Source organism: Hyperolius riggenbachi, chromosome 8 (genome assembly GCF_040937935.1).
Source record: "Hyperolius riggenbachi isolate aHypRig1 chromosome 8, aHypRig1.pri, whole genome shotgun sequence".
Lineage (NCBI taxonomy): Eukaryota > Metazoa > Chordata > Amphibia > Anura > Hyperoliidae > Hyperolius > Hyperolius riggenbachi.
Window position 1 is genome coordinate 24,778,398 of NC_090653.1, and position 18,770 is coordinate 24,797,167.

Consider the following 18,770-nt stretch of genomic DNA (forward strand, 5'->3'; position numbering starts at 1 on the left):
AGTTATCGTTTTCGCCAACTGGGAGTCAGCGGGAAACTGCGCCTGCACAGCTCTGGCCACGCATATCCGTGTTCAGGTTCCCATCTGCAATAGCGTCCTGCACCTGGTAGAAGCCCCAGGTAAGTGGGGCTTTTTTTTTTTTTTTTTAGGAGACCTTAGTATCCCTTTAAAGATTTCAAAGGCGGTAGAGCTACAGCTGTGTTTTGGAAGGAGATTCCAGAGGAGGGGTGAGGCTTGTGAGAAATCTTGTATACCTAAAGCCAGGAGGTGATTCAGGATGAGACATGGAAAAACATCACAGGAAATTTGGGCGTACCGTCCGCCGCCATAAGTTGTATAATGAATTATGGCTTTAGCTGCGCTCAGACAGTAATTTGGACGTTGTCAAAAGACGGAGCCCAAATTACTATAAAAACAGCGTAATACGGACACCAGCAATAGCTGACAGCCGTATTATGTCTTACCCAAGGCACTAAAGTTAAATCTGAAATCTTGCACAGCACAGAAGGAAAACAGAGAAATGCACCCTGTATAAATGTAGAGAGTTAAGCCTGTCTAATTCTCCATCATCTGTGATTAATCACATGTTGTAATTTGAAAGTGGACCTGAACTCTTGCACAGGACAGAAGGAAAATAGAGAAATGCACCCTGTATGTAGGCGGACAGTTAGCCTGTCTAATTTCCGCCTCATTTGTCTCTAATCACAAGTTGTAAAGGTGGCCATACACTTATAGATTTGCAGCAGATTCGACCATCAGATAGATTTCTGGCAGATGCCTTTCAAGTTGAATCTGACAGGAATCCACACACTAGGAACAGATTTCCAATAGATTTCATTCTGAAATCTATTGGAAAATCTATCTAATTGCATTATTGGACCATTAGATCCAATGCAACCTATGGGTCATGGATCTGCTACCAGCAGCAGATTGACCTAGATCTTCCATCCTGTCAGATAGATCAAATACATCGAAATCGGGCACAAATCGATTGATTGATAGATTTGAAAGAATTGATTTCTGAAAATCGACTGAAATCGACTAGTGTATGGGCCCCTTAGTTCTCTCCCCTGTGTCACATGACTGTAATGGAAGAGATGGCAGATAAGCACAATTTAAAGCGCCGGATATTAACAGTATAGCCATATGGTTCCCAACTGCTTCTGAGCTAAGTGCTTCTACTGATCTGCCTGTTACCGATTTCTGCCTGGATTTTGACTACACTTTGCCTGCCGCCTGCACCGACTTCTGCCTGCATTCTGACTACTCTCTGCCTGTCACTGGTACCGACCTCTGCCTGCATTTTGACTACTCTCTGTCACTGGCACCGACCTCTGCCTGGATTTTGACTAATCTCTGCCTGCCACCAGCACCAACCTCTGCCTGGATTTTGACTATTCTCTGCCTGCTGCCTGCACTGACCTCTCTCTGGATTTTGACTACTCTCTGCCTGTCGCCTGCACCAACCTCTGCCTGGATTTTGACTACTGTCTGTCTGCCGCCTGCACCGACCTCTGTCTGGATTTTGACTACTCTCTGCCTGCCGCCTTCACCGACCTCTGTCTGGATTTTCACTATTCTCTGCCGGCTGCCTGCACCGACCTGTCTGGATTTTGACTACTCTCTGCCTGCTGCCTGCACCGACCTCTGTCTGGATTTGACTACTCTCTGCCTGCCGCCTTCACCGACCACTGCCTGGATTTTGACTACTATCGGCCTGCCGCCTGCACCGACCGATGCCTGGATTTTGACTACTCTCTGCCTGCTGCCTGCACCAACCTCTCTTTGGATTTTGACTACTCTCTGCCTGCCACCTAAGACTGATCGCAAAGGGAAAGTCTGAAAGGAATCATGCTTCTACTGCCGCAATTGTGATTTTGCCATCTGTGCCATTCCGTTTCAAGTTATACGACAGGCGGTTATATTAGTATATATGTGTAATGATCTGCTCAGCTGTCTGCACGGGCAGACAGCTGTTTGTCCATTCTTTAGGTCTGAGTGCTACGGGTCTCTGGAAAACTTTGCAAGTTTCAGAGTTGCTCTGCTGGTGAGAAATTTGCATACACTTGTCATGCAAATTGCCTAGCTGCCTCCTTTGATGGCTTGCAGTATAAATACCTTGTACTCCCAGAATTCCTTGCTGGTCATAGAGGTTTGTTCCTGCTAAACTCACCTGGAGTATCAGCCATTGCTATCTTAGTGTAGTAATTCCTGGGAAGTGCTCCTTGCATTCCTATTTAGTGCAGTCAGCTAGTGTATACTTGTACTGCCTATTCTGTCTTGTCTATCTGTTGCGATTGTCTTGTCGCCAGCAGCGGTCAACAGTAAATCGTTCTGTCTGTTGGGATCGCACTCGCCCTAGCGGTAGTGGCGGTGGTTCCTTCTGTACTCTGTCTGGGAGTGTAGGCCAGATCTGCGGTTGCTACTGGTTACTCCTTCTGTCTTGCAATTGTCTTGTCGCCAGTGGCGGTCGACAGGAAATCGTTCTGTCTGTCTGGATCGCATCCGCTCTAGCGGTAGAGGCGGTGGATCTTTCTAGTCCGTGTCTGGGAGTGTAGGCCAGAGCTGCGGTTGCTACTGGTTACACCTTCTGTCTTGCGATTGTTTTGTCGCCAGCGACGGTCGACAGGAAATCGTTCTGTCTGTCTGGATCGCATCCGCTCTAGCGGTAGTGGCAGTGGTTCCTTCTGTACTCTGTCTGGGACTGTAGGCCAGAGCTGCGGTTGCTGCTGGCTACTCCTTCTGTCTGTCTTGTCTGATACGAACGCTTGCTGTAGGCTCGGTGAGGTAACCGTTTAGAAAGGGTTTGCGTTCTCTATTTCGTGTTTGTGTTTCATTGGTTAGTTAGGGTGGCACGCTTGTCACTGGGCGCCTAACGCCCGGTGATCGTGTCTTAAACGCGTTCGCTGTTGCGAATGAGTGCGGTGTTCGCGTTTAGCTAGCGTTTGTTATTTTCCTTGATGTTCTGATCATTGTTATTTGCTATGTCTTTCTTGCTACACTCGTGCTCTGTCTTACTCGGTCTTGTGTCACTATTGGCAATCGCCACTCTTGCGATTGCATTCCCACTTCGTTTCTGTTGTTGTGTGTTCACCGTCACTGGGTGGCTACTAGATTGGTGGACACACATACATTCTGTCTCTGTGCTCTCTCTCTAAGGGCTATCTTGCCCTGCATTGCTTCAACTCGTACAATTACCATCTGGCATCTGTGGCAGGGCAGAGGCTGTGTTCCTCTGCACTCCACAGCTCCATCTGCCGGTGGGAATTTCCCTCTACAGGTGCATTGCACCCAAGCTGGGTTCTGTTAAATTATTACGCTTGTGGAGGATTTCCGCAGTATCAGCGCGCATCTTGTGCGCTGACCACGGAGATAATTCCACAATCGTTACAATATGTACATGCTGGATAGTCTGGTGCATTCTTTGTACGGTTTCACTATTTTTTAGTTTATTCATACATTTTAAATGTAATTATTTCAACAATTTTGTGTTCCAGTCTTTTATCACAACCAGGATTTCTACAAGACCTTTATTCTGACATATTTTGGTTAGTTATGACTCAACAATCGGAGGCCTAAAATTCTTGAAAAAAATGTACCGCTTTTAGACCCGTAAATTCAGACAGAAATGCACCGTCAGGGAGGTTAAGGTAAGCCACCTCATCTTTTTTTCTAATTTTCATAGTTTTACTCAGTTTTAATATACCCCTGGGCACTGCTTCTTCTCCCTCTGTTATCAATAAGATGCCCTTTGAAGTGGACCTGAACTCAGAACTTCCTCTCTGCTCTAAAAGTTACACAACAGCATAATAACCTTTAGGCTACTTTCCCACCAAGACATTGCGTTGTAGGGGACGTTATGGTCGCATAACGTGCTCCTAACGCAACGCATGGTGGTGTTGAAGTTGGACGTCAGATTGAGCTGCGTTATGCAGCTCTCAAAGCAGCCGCTCCAGGTTAGTGATAAGAAGGCCGGATCTTTTTAAGGATGCGGATCATTTGAATCGGATCATTGAAAAGATCCGGATCTTTGAATCTAATCATTTTACTAGGGAAGCAGACTGGGTGAAATGACTAGCAGGACAGGACTTTCCCTGCACTGTACATTCTGTATGTTCCTGTTTCTTCCAGACAGACATCCACTGTGAACCAAATCTTTCATTGTGATGATCCGGATGATTCGACTCACAAAAAAGATCCGGATCAAATGAACGATTCGTTCATGATCTGGACAACACTACAGTCCTACCAGGAGTCACCACAGTGCAGTGAATATTAATTAGCCCCGTGACCTCCTCCTCCAACATTACTGAGCATGTGCAAGCAGTCGAACGCTGCTTAGCCCAGTATAATGTACAGCATGCAGCACTTTGTTTAAACGTGCTGCGTTACTATATAACGCAATGTGTGCACTGTGAACAGCAACATTGACTTTACAGTGCTGTGAGTTAGGCTGCGTTACTGGCTGCTGTAACGTGGGACTTTAACGTCCCACTGTGAAACCAGCCTAAAAGATAAACATTTCTTTGTTACAGCTGATACAAATCCTGAAATAAATCTCCACTGGTTCTACTTCCTGCTTTCACGGAAGCAGACATATTGCTAATATTCTGTGCTTTCAAATGAGCTTATCTGCCTTATCAAGTGAAACAGGGGAGAGAACAAATGACAACTTGTGATTAGTCACAGATGAGGGGAATTAGACAGGCTAAACTCTCTAAATACATACAGGGTGCATTTCTCTCTGTTTTCCTTCTGTCCTGTGCAAGAGTTCAGGTGCACTTTAAGCCACCAGCAAACAAGTTAATACTTTTGACAGCACTATTCTTTTTTTTTTACCTACCGTACTTTTTAGTACTTTGAAAAATGGTCTGCAAGGAGAAAAAGTGAATTGAATAAGGGCCTTGGTGCCTTATACTGAGGCTCTGAGGCAGGGCCTGGATGCATTTTTTGTGATTTACACCTGACCAGGATGGAGACTGTTGTGTATCCGAGTCAATCATTAAAGAGGAACTCCAGTGAAAATAATGTAATAAAAAAAGTGCTTCATTTTCACAATAATTATGTATAAATGATTTAGTCAGTGTTTGCCCATTGTAAAATCTTTCTTCTCCCTGATTTACATTCTGACATTTATCACATGGTGACATTTTACTGCTGGCAGATGATGTAGCTGCTGCTTGCTTTTTTGCAGTTGGAAACAGCTGTAAAGATCTATTTCCCACAATGCAACTAGGTTCACAGACAGGAAACAGGCAGGACCATGGTCTTCAGAGTTTCTTGTGGGAGGGGTTTCACCACACTATCAGCCATACAGAGACTCCTGATGATCCGTTTGAGAAAAGGAAAAGATTTCTCATGGGAAAGGGGGTATCAGCTACTGATGAAGTTCAATTCTTGGTCACGGTTTTTCTTTAAGCTTTGTATATATGCTAGACTGCGGTCATCAGCGATGAAAGATAAACTACCGAGAATCGTCGAAAAAAAAAGTGTCCCAACAACAGTAAAAGACAGCAGTTATGTGGATCCATCCATCCTGGCAGTTCAGTTGATAATCGGTGTTAAAGTATACAAACCATTAAAGTAAACCTGAGAAGAGAAAAAAAAAGTTTTATACATATCTAGGGCTTCCTCTAGCTCCCTTCTGGCTGGTCGGTTCCTCGCCGTCTTTCCAGGGCGCCTGGATCCTCCACCAGGTGGCCTGGTCATTTCCCAAGTCGGCGCAGGTACAGTCCGGCTGCACACATCCCCTGTCGCAGTCCCTTGGCCTGGGAGCATTCTACGCCTGCACAGAAGTACTGCAAAGGCCTCTCCTGGCGACGGGAGCACGATGGGGCACACGCACGGCCAGGCATGCACGGACTTGTAAAATCACCGGGCTGCCTAACGGTGGATCCAGGTGGCCAGGGAGCAATCAGCCTGAAGAGGGCTGGAGGAAGCCCCAGGTATGTATAAAAGTTTTTTTCTTGTCTCAGGTTTATACTTCACAATGGCAAATAATCGATTCATTCAAAATACACACGTGCTGCGAATCTCGCACTTCCAGATCCTCATTTTCGCGCGTCCAATAATGATCCAATCGGGAGACCGTTGTTGTGTCATAGCTGAATTCCAATGTACGCCAATGTCATTCGCTCATCGCTAACCATCGGTGAGCAATCGTTTTCCAACTACCGCACTCAAGCGTGTCTACAGAGATTTAACCAGCCTCTCCTCACACCAGACATGTACTTAAAGGACAACTGAAATGAGAGGGATACGGAGGCTGCCATATTTATTTCTTTTTAAGCAATACCAGTTGCCTGGCTATCCTGCTGATCCTCTGCCTCTAATGCTTTTATCCATAGCCCCTGAACAAGCATGCAGCAGATCAGGTGTTTCTGACATTATTGTCGGATCTGACAAGATTAGCTGCATGCTTGTTTCTGGTGATATTTAGACATTACTGCAGCCAAATATACCAGCAGGGCTGCCAGGCAACTAGTATTGTCTAAAAGGAAATAAATATGGCAGCCGCCACATTCTTCAGTTGTTCTTTAAAGAGGCACTTAAGCCAGGGAAAAAAAAATCAGTTTTACTCACCGGGGGCTTCTACCACCCCCTGCAGCCGTTCCGTGCCCTCACAGTCACTCAGGGATCCTCCAGCCCCCGCCGCCAGCTAGTTTCGTTTTGCCGACAGGCCTGGCCACACAGTCTTCTTCTCGTTCCCATCTGCTATAGCGTTCTGCGCCGGATTGCGGATAGGAACGCAAAGAAGGAGACACGTGGCCAGGCCTGTGCAGGCGCAGTGGGATCTATCTGAAAATGGCGCCTGAGAATAATGGCGCACGGTGTTGTAGCTAATCCGTTTGCCGCTTATCGCTATTTAACGTTAAAGCCTTATTGTTATTTAACATTAAAGCCTTATTGTTATTTAGCGTTAACACACAGAACCCTCTCTGTACCTATCCCTAACCCCTAAACCTCCCCCCCCCCTGGTGGTGCCTAACCCTAAGACCCCCCCCCTGGTGGTGCCTAACCCTAAGACCCCCCTGGTGGTGCCTAACCCTAAGACCCGCCCCGGTTGGTGCCTAACCATAAGACCCCCCTGATGGTGCCTAACCCTAACCACCCCCCTGGTGATGCCTAACCCTAAGACCCCCCTGGTGGTGCCTAACCCTAAGACCCCCCCCCCCGGTTGGTGCCTAACCATAAGACCCCCCTGATGGTGCCTAACCCTAACCACCCCCCTGGTGATGCCTAACCCTAAGACCCCCCCCTGGTGGTGCCTAATCCTAACCACTCCCCTGGTGGTGCATAATCCTAACCACCCCCTGGTGGTGCCTAACCCTAAGACCCCCCTGGTGGTGCCTAATCCTAACCACCCCCGTGGTGGTGCCTAATCCTAACCACCCCCCTGGTGGTGCCTAATCCTAACCACCCCCTTGGTGGTGCCTAACCCTAACCTTGACAGTGTTACATTAAATCCGTTTTGCTGTTAAATAACGTCAGCAGTTTGGCTTATGTAGGGCGCTATTGATAAATAACGTTACTGTGGGCAATAACATCTGCTGTTTGGCAAATGAACGGCACTATTGATAAATAACGTTAGTGTGTGCCACTATTGATAAATAATGTTAGTGTGTGCCGTTTTTCTTCTTTTTTTCCCTGTGCGCCATTATTATGCAGTACTAACGATAAATAGCGATAAGCGTATCTTTTTAATGCGGCGCCATTTTTATGCATAGGCGCTGTGCGCCATTATTCACTGATCCGGTTCCGGCGCAGTGAGCCTGTCTGGCGAAAACGAAACGAGCTGGTGGCGGGGGAATGGAGGATCCCTGAGTGACTGCGAGGGTACGGGACGTCTGCAGGGGGCTGGTAGAAACCCCAGGTGAGTAAACCTGATTTTTTATTCCAGGCTTAACGTTCCCTTTAAGCGTTGCAGGAATCTTCAGAGAGATCCTTCAGACCATCAACACTGACCTAATTTCTGCCAACAGCAGCTGCAAGAGTCTTCTGTCACATAAACCACTTCTATTCACTGGACATTACTCTGCCTGCAATACCCACAACTGCCACTGGAGGCCACCTTGCAACCAATCTTATCACACACTTATGAATCAACCAAAGATTCTCAATACTCTCTTGAACACTAACAAGCATGTTTGTTTGCACCACAAACCACTAATTTCATCCTGCTGTCACATGACATATAAAACATGTCGGCTAGAATAGATGTGTGAGAGTCCACCCGTCTACAAGGCACACTGACTGCCCTGCCTTCCAGCTGAGCAAATACCAGACTGGCCTTCGAACCAATGGAATCTCAGCAAGGTGGGAGGCTTTATAGCGCTATGTGATTGCCTAGAAATTGGAACAATTAGATAAGTACAAGTAATGTGTATAGGCCTCCTGAGCAGAGCCAGACCATCCACAAGGCAACTTACACAGTTGCCTAGGGCATGGAGAGAGACTAGGGACCTGGTTGTTTCTATCCCCCCACCAAAGTTTACCAAAAAAGCCATGTGACTTTGAAGGGTGTGCCAGAGGTTACTTGCCAAGGGCCCCATTTTACCTTAAAGGGACACTGTAGGGGGGTCTGGGGAAAAGGAGTTGAACTTACCCGGGGCTTCTAATGATCCCCCGCAGACATTCTGTGCCCCCGCAGCCACTCACCGATGCTCCGGCCCCGCCTCCGGTTCACTTCTGGAATTTCAGACTTTAAAGTCTGAAAACCACTGTGCCTGCATTGCCGTGTCCTCGCTCCCGCTGATGTCACCAGGAGCGTACTGCGCAGGCCTAGTATGGTCTGTGTCTGCGCAGTACGCTCCTGGTGACATCAGCGGGATTGAGGACATGGCAAAGCAGGCGCAGGGGTTTTCAGCCTTTAAAGTCTGAAATTCCAGAAGTGAACCGGAGGCGGGGCCGGAGCATCAGTGAGTGGCTGCGCGGGCACAGGATGTCTGCGGGGGATCATTAGAAGCCCCGGGTAACTTCAACTCATTTTCCACAGACCCCCCCCTACAGTATCCCTTTAAAAGGGAACCTGGACTGAGTAAAATGATTTAAAATAATCACATGATGTAGCTGAAAATGAATATTATATATTAACCTCACCATCAGTTCCTCTCAGAAGCTCACCATTTTCTTCTTACAGTGATCCCTTCCAGTTCTGACAATATTTTGTCAGAACTGAAATATATCAGTTGCTGTCAGTTATATATTAGCTACTGTCAGTTACAACTGAATGTGCAAGGTAATGTCCATGTTTCTCTATGGCTCAAGTGGGCGATATAACAGTTGAACAGTGTGCTGACCAGGAAGCTGTTATGGGGTAATGGCCATTTGCAAAATGGAGGACAGAGAATTCCATTGATCACAGTGGACAAACAGGACACAGGAGAGGAGAAAGAGATTGATGAGTAGACTGTGAAGGAGGTAAGTATGACATATTTATGTTTATTTTCACTTTTAATTTTCAGTTCAGGTTCTCTTTAATCCATTTATGATCCTGTGAGACCCATTGCACATTTTCCCACATTGTCAAAGTAAAGGGGCCCATACACCTAACGATTTTCCCGCCGATTCGATCACAGTGATCGAATCGGCTGTGAAATCGCCGCGCACACCGCTGACAGAACGATCGATTTCCATCTGAAATCGATCGTTCCCGTCGATCCGTCCGTGCGGAAGATTTTTCTCGATCGCCGGCGGGTCGGGAGTGCGTCGATAGCGGCGTTCGAATGCCCGACGACCCACGCAATACAGCGAGTATACATTACCTGTTCCGGCCAGCGCGAGTCCCCTGGTCCCCGCTGTCCTCTTTCCGCGCTGGGTTCCGGACCGGCTGTAGCTACACAGAACTTCCTGTCCCGGCAGGAAGTTTAAGCAGTAGAGCGCCCCCTACTGTTTAAACTTCCCCTGGACAGGAAGTTCAGCAGCTGCAGGAACGATCTGGAGCCCGGAGCAGAGAAGAAGACAGCGGGGACCAGGGGACTAGCGCCAGCCGGAACAGGTAATGTATGCGGGGGGGGGAGGGGTGGGGCGCAGGGCCGCGCCTGGGCGGGTGCTGCGGGTGCATTGCACCCAGGCGCCTGTCTTAGACAGGCGCCGCCTGGCCGCCGCTCACCCCCTCTGGCCGCCGCTGCCGCCACTAACTTCCTCCCTCCCTCGCCGCCGCCGCTAACTCCCTCCTTCCCTCAGACCTCGATCAGGCGGCGACCAATAGTGCGGGCGCTAGGACCCAGCGCCCGCACTGATATGCGGAAGTGACATCACTTCCGCATATAGAGCGGGTGCGTCCTGCGCCCGCTCTTACTGGTCGGGTCGCCGCTGATCCTGAGGTCTAATGCTGGGCTGCTGCTGGCTGCAAGGTAAGGGGAGAGCAGCAGCGGTGGCGGCTAGAGGGGGGAGGGAAGGCTCCCTGTCACTCACTAATACGGGGGGCTCCCTGTCACTCACTAGCTATACGGGGGGGCTCCCTGTCACTCACTAGCTATACGGGGGGGGGGCTGCCTGTCACTCACTAGCTATACGGGGAAGCTCCCTGTCACTCACTAGCTATACTGGGAGGCTGCCTGTCACTCACTAGCTATACGGGGGGCTCCCTGTCACTCACTAGCTATACTGGAAGGCTCCCTGTCACTCACTAGCTATACTGGGAGGCTGCCTGTCACTCACTAGCTATACGGGGGGCTGCCTGTCACTCACTAGCTACATGGGGGGGGGGGCTCCCTGTCACTCACTAGCTATATTGGAAGGCTCCCTGTCACTCACTAGCTATACTGGGAGGCTGCCTGTCACTCACTAGCTATACGGGGGGGCTCCCTGTCACTCACTAGCTATACGGGGGGCTGCCTGTCACTCACTAGCTATACGGGGGGGCTCCCTGTCACTCACTAGCTATATTGGGAGGCTGCCTGTCACTCACTAGCTATACGGGGGGGCTCCCTGTCACTCACTAGCTATACTGGGAGGCTGCCTGTCACTCACTAGCTATACTGGGGGGCTCCCTGTCACTCACTAGCTATACGGGGAAGCTCCCTGTCACTCACTAGCTATACGGGGAAGCTCCCTGTCACTCACTAGCTATACTGGGAGGCTGCCTGTCACTCACTAGCTATACGGGGGGGCTCCCTGTCACTCACTAGCTATACGGGGGGCTGCCTGTCACTCACTAGCTATACTGGGAGGCTGCCTGTCACTCACTAGGTATACGGGGGGGGGGGGGGGGCTCCCTCTCACTCACTAGCTATACGGGGGGCTCCCTGTCTCTCACTAGCTATACGGGACTCACTGTCACTCACTAGCTATACGGGACTCACTGTCACTCACTAGCTATACGGGGGGGCTCCTTCTCACTCACTAGCTATATGGGGGGCTCCCTGTCACTCACTAGCTATGAAAAACAAAAGTTTGCTTTCCTAAAACAGAAAGAATTTGCGATAATTCAGGTTGGAGTGAGCTCGAGATGTCTCCCAGGCACCACTGCTGAATATATGCAAATTAACCATTGTACCCTTAGAAGCTAAACACACCTCCAGAACCGCTGGAATGCAATGATGTGTCAGCTTGTTAATATGTACAGAGCCATAATAATCCAACATGCATACAGACTGTTTCGGATTGTTTGATCCTCATCAGTGCATGGCATGGATTAATTTGGCTCTATGGAGTAGGGCTTGTAAATCCGAGAGGCACAGACTAACCAGCAAGCTCATGGTGACCCAGAACTCATTGCGGGGGTCCCTGTCGCTCACTAGCTATACGGGGGTCCCTGTCGCTCACTAGCTATACGGAGGTCCCTGTCGCTCACTAGCTATACGGGGGTCCCTGTCGCTCACTAGCTATACGGGGGTCCCTGTCGCTCACTAGCTATACGGGGAAGCTCCCTGTCGCTCACTAGCTATACGGGGGTCCCTGTCGCTCACTAGCTATACGGGGAAGCTCCCTGTCGCTCACTAGCTATACGTGGGTCCCTGTCGCTCACTAGCTATACGGGGGTCCCTGTCGCTCACTAGCTATACGGGGAAGCTCCCTGTCGCTCACTAGCTATACGGGGGTCCCTGTCGCTCACTAGCTATACGGGGAAGCTCCCTGTCGCTCACTAGCTATACGTGGGTCCCTGTCGCTCACTAGCTATACGTGGGTCCCTGTCGCTCACTAGCTATACGGGGGTCCCTGTCGCTCACTAGCTATACGGGGGTCCCTGTCGCTCACTAGCTATACGGGGGTCCCTGTCGCTCACTAGCTATACGGGGGTCCCTGTCGCTCACTAGCTATACGGGGGTCCCTGTCGCTCACTAGCTATACAGGGGTCCCTGTCGCTCACTAGCTATACGGGGTCCCTGTCGCTCACTAGCTATACGGGGGTCCCTGTCGCTCACTAGCTATACGGGGGTCCCTGTCACTCACTAGCTATACGGGGGTCCCTGTCACTCACTAGCTATACGGGGGTCCCTGTCACTCACTAGCTATATGGGGGTCCCTGTCACTCACTAGCTATATGGGGGTCCCTGTCACTCACTACCTGTAGGGGTCCCTGCCCCTCACTACCTGTAGGGGTCCCTGTCACTCACTACCTGTAGGTGTCCCTGTCACGCACTACCTAAAGGGGTCCCTGTCACTCACTACCTAAAGGTGGTCCAGGCTGGCTACATATACTGGGGACACTAGCTGTTTGTCATTATGTGCATTTACTGGTGAAAAGCTGTCTCTTAATATGTGCATTTGCTGGTGAAAAGCTGTCTCTTAATATGTGCATTTACTGGTGAAAAGCTGTCTCTTATTATGTGCATTTGCTGGTGAAAAGCGGTTTCTTATTATGTGCATTTACTGGTGAAAAGCGGTTTCTTATTATGTGCATTTACTGGTGAAAAGCGGTTTCTTATTATGTGCATTTACTGGTGAAAAGCGGTCGCTTATTATGTGCATTTACTGGTGAAAAGCGGTCTCTTATGTGCATTTACTGGTGAAAAGCGGTCTCTTATTATGTGCATTTACTGGTGAAAAGCGGTCTCTTATTATGTGCATTTACTGGTGAAAAGCGGTCTCTTATTACGTGCATTTACTGGGGACATTTTGTCAGTAAAAATCTTTTGTCAGTAAATTTTTAGGTATTTGTCAGTAAAAAAAATAACGTGAAAGGTTGGCAACACTGGCAGGCTGCGCGGCGCATCGGGAAAGATATAGGCAGCCCACCTCACGCTTGGGCTTGGCGGGGGGAGGAGCCAACGACAGCGAGCGAGAGTAGGGTGGCCGCAGGCAGCCGTAAATACGCAGTGTGTGACTGCGTCGCACTCGCAGAGCCTCTCAACCTGAGTCAGTCCAGAGACTAGCAGACTGGCAGGCAGCCAAAGCCAGCCAGGAGCAAGCCCATAGAAGAGGGGTAGGAATGGGGTATCACATGCATGTGTAAAGAGGTGGAAGGTGTGGGTGTGGTTATGTGGTTGGGCGTGGTTAATTTAACCACTCCCATAGGCGCCAGAGAAAATCTTGCACCCAGGTGCCAGGCACCCCAGGCTCACCCCTGGGGGGGCGGCAGCAGCGGCAGCTCCACAGATTGTGATCGGTTTCAGGCTGAAATCGATTCACAATCTGTTTGCAGTAAAGGCGGCCATACGATCCCTCTCTGATCAGATTCGATCAGAGAGGGATCTATCTGTTGGTCGAATCTGAAATCGACCAGTGTATGGCCACCTTTAGACTCATCATGTCTTTGGGGTTATTTTGCCCTGATCCCCATCTTCATTATCTTCTTTGACTGCAGTATGGCCCTTTTCTTCATGCCAGAAGTATCTCCATGTGTTGCTTGTAGACCTAGCCTTACTTGAAGAATCTCTGGAGAACGACTGTTATCTATTCCGATCAACCAAATATTTATACTATTTATACACTCGGCCAGGGCTTGCTGTGGTTGGACGCCACTGACGCCCCTCGTCATGTCAGCAGTGGCAGTAAATTAAAATTAAAGAGGAACTGTAACCAAGGATTGAATGTCATCCCAATCAGTAGCTGATGCCCCCTTACTTAATAACAAATCTTTACCTTTTCTCAAATAGATCGGGGGGGGTCTGTATGGCTGATATTGTGGTGAAACCCCTCCCACAGTGTGATGTCAGGACCATGGCCCTGACAGTTTCCTGTCTGTGAACCTCATTGAATTGCAGGAAATAATGGCTGTTTCCAACTACCAAGCAACCAGTATCTCCCTCTGTGCATATGTATATCTATAATAAAAGACTAACCTTTTAGCCAATCGCATTGTTAGGGGGTGTGGTTATAGATAATGGCAGTTGGTGCTGTCTAGTTTTTTTCATGTCTGTCAGTAGTAAAGATGATGACATGCAGGCTGATTGTGCATCAAACAATATGAACAAATTACGTGGTGAATATCAGTCATTTCTTGATCTCTGTTCCATTTTTTATCTTCTCACTTTGCAATGTATTGATTTATTTTCTCCCTTTTTCGCTGAAGTTTTGTTCTTCTTTAAAGCTTATTTAGAGGTCCCACTGTGGCTGATATGACAAGGAATGTCAGCCTGCTGCAAACCCTGATCCAAGAATGTTGGTTGAGTGCAAGAGCTTAACCTTCCAGGCGGTAAGCCCGAGCTGAGCTCGGGCTATGCCGCCGGAAGGCACCGCTCGGGCCCATTTGCATAATTCTTTTTTTGCTACACGCAGCTAGCACTTTGCTAGCTGCGTGTACAATCCGATCGCCGCCGCTATCTGTCGCGCCGCAGCCGCCCCTCCCCCAGACCCTGTGCGCTGCCTGGCCAATCAGAGCCAGGCAGCGCTGTGGGGTGGATCGGAGTCCCCTTTGACGTCACGACGTCGATGACTTCATCCCGCCCATCGCCATGGCGACGGGGGGAAGCCATCCAGGAGATCCCGTTCTTTGAACAGGATCTCACATCGCCGGAGGCAATCGGAGGGGCTGGGGGGATGCCGCTGAGCAGCGGCTATCATGTAGCGAGACCTTGTCTCGCTACATGAAAAAAAAACATTAAAATTTTTTTTTAAAAAAATGGCTTTGCTGCCCCCTGGCGGATTTTGACAAACCACCAGGAGGGTTAAAGAGGACGAACCACCACTCTGCAAACAAGATGAACAGCAAGCAACACGGGATAAGTCTACTAGCAACAGGACAGGAGCCAGACTGCAATCAGCACACTAGGAAGGCTGCCAAGAAGGAGAACGGAGCCAGGCTGCAATCAAAGGGATTGTAAATACGGGGAACTTGGAGAAGAACTCTGACAACTTCCAGCAAGTTAAAGCGGATAAAACATGAAAGCAGACTTAGGCCACATACACACATCAGACTATAGTCTTTTGAAAATGAAAGATCACAGACCAATTTTACCCCCTTCCATGTAGTATGAGAGCCATACTCTACACAGTCTATTCTATGGAGCTGAACTCCCCATCAGATAAAAATCTTTGCAAGATGCTGCACACACAGATGCTGCACACATGCAACAGATCAGTATCTGCAAAAGATCCGTTCCTGCAAAATGCATTCATAGTCTATATCTGCAGATCCAGATCATCATACACACCTTGTTTAACAGACATTCATCTGCAGATCAGACAATCATTTGCAGATCTGAAAATCCATCCTGGTGGATCTGATCTGCAGATGAATGTCAATTAAACAAGGTGTATATGATGATCTGCAGATATCATAGACTATGAATGCATTTTGCAGGAACGGATCTTTTGCAGGAAGTGGAACTGATCTTTTGCAGATACTGATCTGTTGCATGTCTACAGCATCTTTGTGTGCAGCATCTTGCAAAGATTTCTGTCTGATGGGGAGTTCAGCTCCGTAGAATAGACTGTGTAGGTATGGCTCTCATACTACATGGAAGGGGGTAAGATTGGTCTGTGATCTTTCATTTTCCAAAGACTATGGTCTGATGTGTGTATGAGCCTTAAGGGTTATTAACTCTAACTTTCACACTTTGGGCAAATGTGTAAGAGGTACCTGGAGACTGCTATATACATTACCCGGGGTAGCGGTGCTGATCACTACCATTTTGGGGTGTGTAATCGCACTGTAAACCTTCACTCCTATCACCAGGTAACCCATCAGGTCAGGGAGTTTGTTTAAAGGGGAACTTTATCCCAATCAGTAGCTGATACTCCCTTTCCTATGAGAATTCTTTACCTTTTCTCAAACAGATCGTCAGGGACGTCTGTATGGCAGATTCTGTGGTGAAACCCTCCCACAGTGTGATGTAATGACCATGGTCCTGACAGTTCCTGTCTGTGAACTTCTTTGCATTGTGGGGAATAATGGCTACCAACTGCCATACAATACAGTATTTCCCTTTGCATATTGTTTGTTGACTGAGAGTTCTATGCATAGAGATCACCTAGAGCACTACAGATGTCACCACCAGTGATAAATGTCAGAATGTAAAGAGAGGAAAGATTTTACAATGGGCAGACACTGACTAAATAATCTATAAATTAGTATTTAAAAAAGCAAATGTATCCATTATGTTATTTTCCCTATAATTCCTCTTTAAAGAGAATCTGTATTAGAAAAATGCCCCTGGGGGTACTCACCTCAGGATGGGATCCTATCCAGGCTTCCCCTGTCCTGCTCCGTCCCACGGTGGTCTTGCAGTAGCGGCTCTCGGCTCAGAAATAGGCGGAAATAGCCAATCCCAGTCGGGTCCGCTCTACTGCGCAGACGCAACTCTCCTGCGCTTGCGCAGTAATAGAGCGGACCGGACTGGGATTGGCTATTTCCGAGCTGAGAGCCTCTACAGCGCCCCCGCTGGAGCCGTGGAAGGCAAAGAGTGTACATAGTTACATAGTTATTTGGGTTGAAGAAAGTTGCAACAATTCGGGAGGGGGAGTAGTATTTAACGCCGCCGGGGAGTTTAGCGGCAGCAGGGAGAGCCGTCATTTGGCTCAGCCTGGGCCCAACTCACAAAAATGTGTCTTGACTCCTTCTGTGTCCTAGAAGAGGTTTGATCATTCTTGCCAAGCCATTTCTGGAGGGAAACCTAATCAGATATAAGTACATGTGACCCATTTACTACAGTTCAGGGGTGTGGATAACCATAATTCCCAACTTTTTGAGATGAGAAAGAGGGACATTTAAGCCACACCCCTGATCACGCCCCCATCACACCCCTAGTCAGGCATACCATAAAAAATATGTTGTTTTATAATTCAAACCACACTGGTCCTTTCTATCCTGGTTCATTTTCTTTCATATTAACATTTTAAAGAGACCCTGTAACAAAAAAAAGTTCCCCTGGAGGGTACTCACCTCGGGAGGGAAAAGCCTCAGGGTCCCAATGAGGCCTCCCCCTCCCCTGTAGCTGCAGGCAGTCCAGCGCTGGCTCCCCCGAAGTGTCCCGGAATTCTCCCTCGACAAGCCGGATAAGCGCCGATTTATTTACCTTGCCTGGCTCCAGCGGGGGTGCTGTTGATCTCTGTCTGGTCCGCTCTGGTCCGCAGATCTCCGTCTGGTCCGCTCTACTAGTGCAGTAGAGCGGCCCGACAGCGATCGGCTATTTCCGCCTGTCTCTGAGTTGTAGAGCCGATAGTGCATCGGACCCGGGAAGGTAAATATTTACATCCCCGCTGTTTGGGGAGCTTGATCTCCGCCGCCGTGGGACCGAGGAGGACAGAGGAAGCCTCAATAGGATCCAGAGGCTTCCCCCACCCGAGGTGAGTACCCCCCCAGGGGAGGTTTTTCTCAGTACAGGTTTTCTTTAAAATTAGTAATATATCAATTTAAATGACAGGAATAAAGTTTAGAGTCAAACACATTTTTTAGTAGAGAAATATATATATTTACATAGAAAGAGGGACAAAGTCCTGAAAGAGGGACACATGAGTGGGAAAGAGGGACAGAGGGACAGGGCTCCAAAGGAGGGACGGGATGAATACATGGGTCAAAATCAGAATGTGTAGTACAGCCCCTTTTCTCCCTCAGAAACACTACTGAGTCACATCTGTCATATAATAGAAGGGGAGGGGCAGAAAAGCCTGCCATATAATAGAAGGGGAGGGGCAGAAAAGCCTGTCATATAATAGAGCGGGGGGGGGGGAAATGAGGTGGAGTCACAACTGTCATATGATTTGGGGGGGGGAGATGAGGCAGTGTCATAACTGTCATATAATATAGGAGGAGGGGCCGAGATTAGGCACACTTGTCATATGAGGGGCAGAGCACAAACGGGGCACGCCTCTCATACAATAGGGGGAGGGGACAGGAATGAGGGGAAGTCACACCTGTTATATAATAGAGGGGGACAGGGATGAGGTGAAGTCCCACCTGTCATATAATAGAGAGGGGGGGGGGGGGGGAGAGGTGAGTCCAAGTCACAAGTGTCATATTCCTTTAGATCCCCCATTCCGTTAGATTGTAAGCTTGCAAGGGCAAGGCTCACTCACCCTTTTGTGTGTCGTAATTTGTTATACATTCTATTCATTATGTTACTTTTGTCACTGTAATTACCAGTTCTGTATTTTGTATATTGGTCTATACCATTGTCTGTAATATTATGTACCCAGTTTGTTTCTTACTTTGTACAGCACCGCAGAATATGTTGGCGCTTTATAATTCAATAGTAATAATGTAATAGAGGAGGAGCAAAGATTAAAGAAAATAAAAAAAAAATCATGCATACCTGGGGCTTCTTCCAACTGTTTGGCCTGATCGCTCCCTCTGTGCCGTCCTCTGCCTCCTTAATCTTCCGTACGGGGTCCCGGTATCTTCAGGCAGTAGGGGCTTAGTGCGCATGTGCAGCCCGGCTGCACGC

The 18,770-nt window shown here is 48.6% G+C and overlaps 1 protein-coding gene across 1 annotated transcript in view; it reads right to left on the reverse strand.

Annotated features, from left to right (window-relative positions):
* LOC137528659 (RNA-binding protein Nova-2-like) overlaps positions 1-18,770 on the reverse strand; it is a 271,521-nt gene that overhangs the window by 252,016 nt on the left and 735 nt on the right. The window lies entirely within an intron of this gene.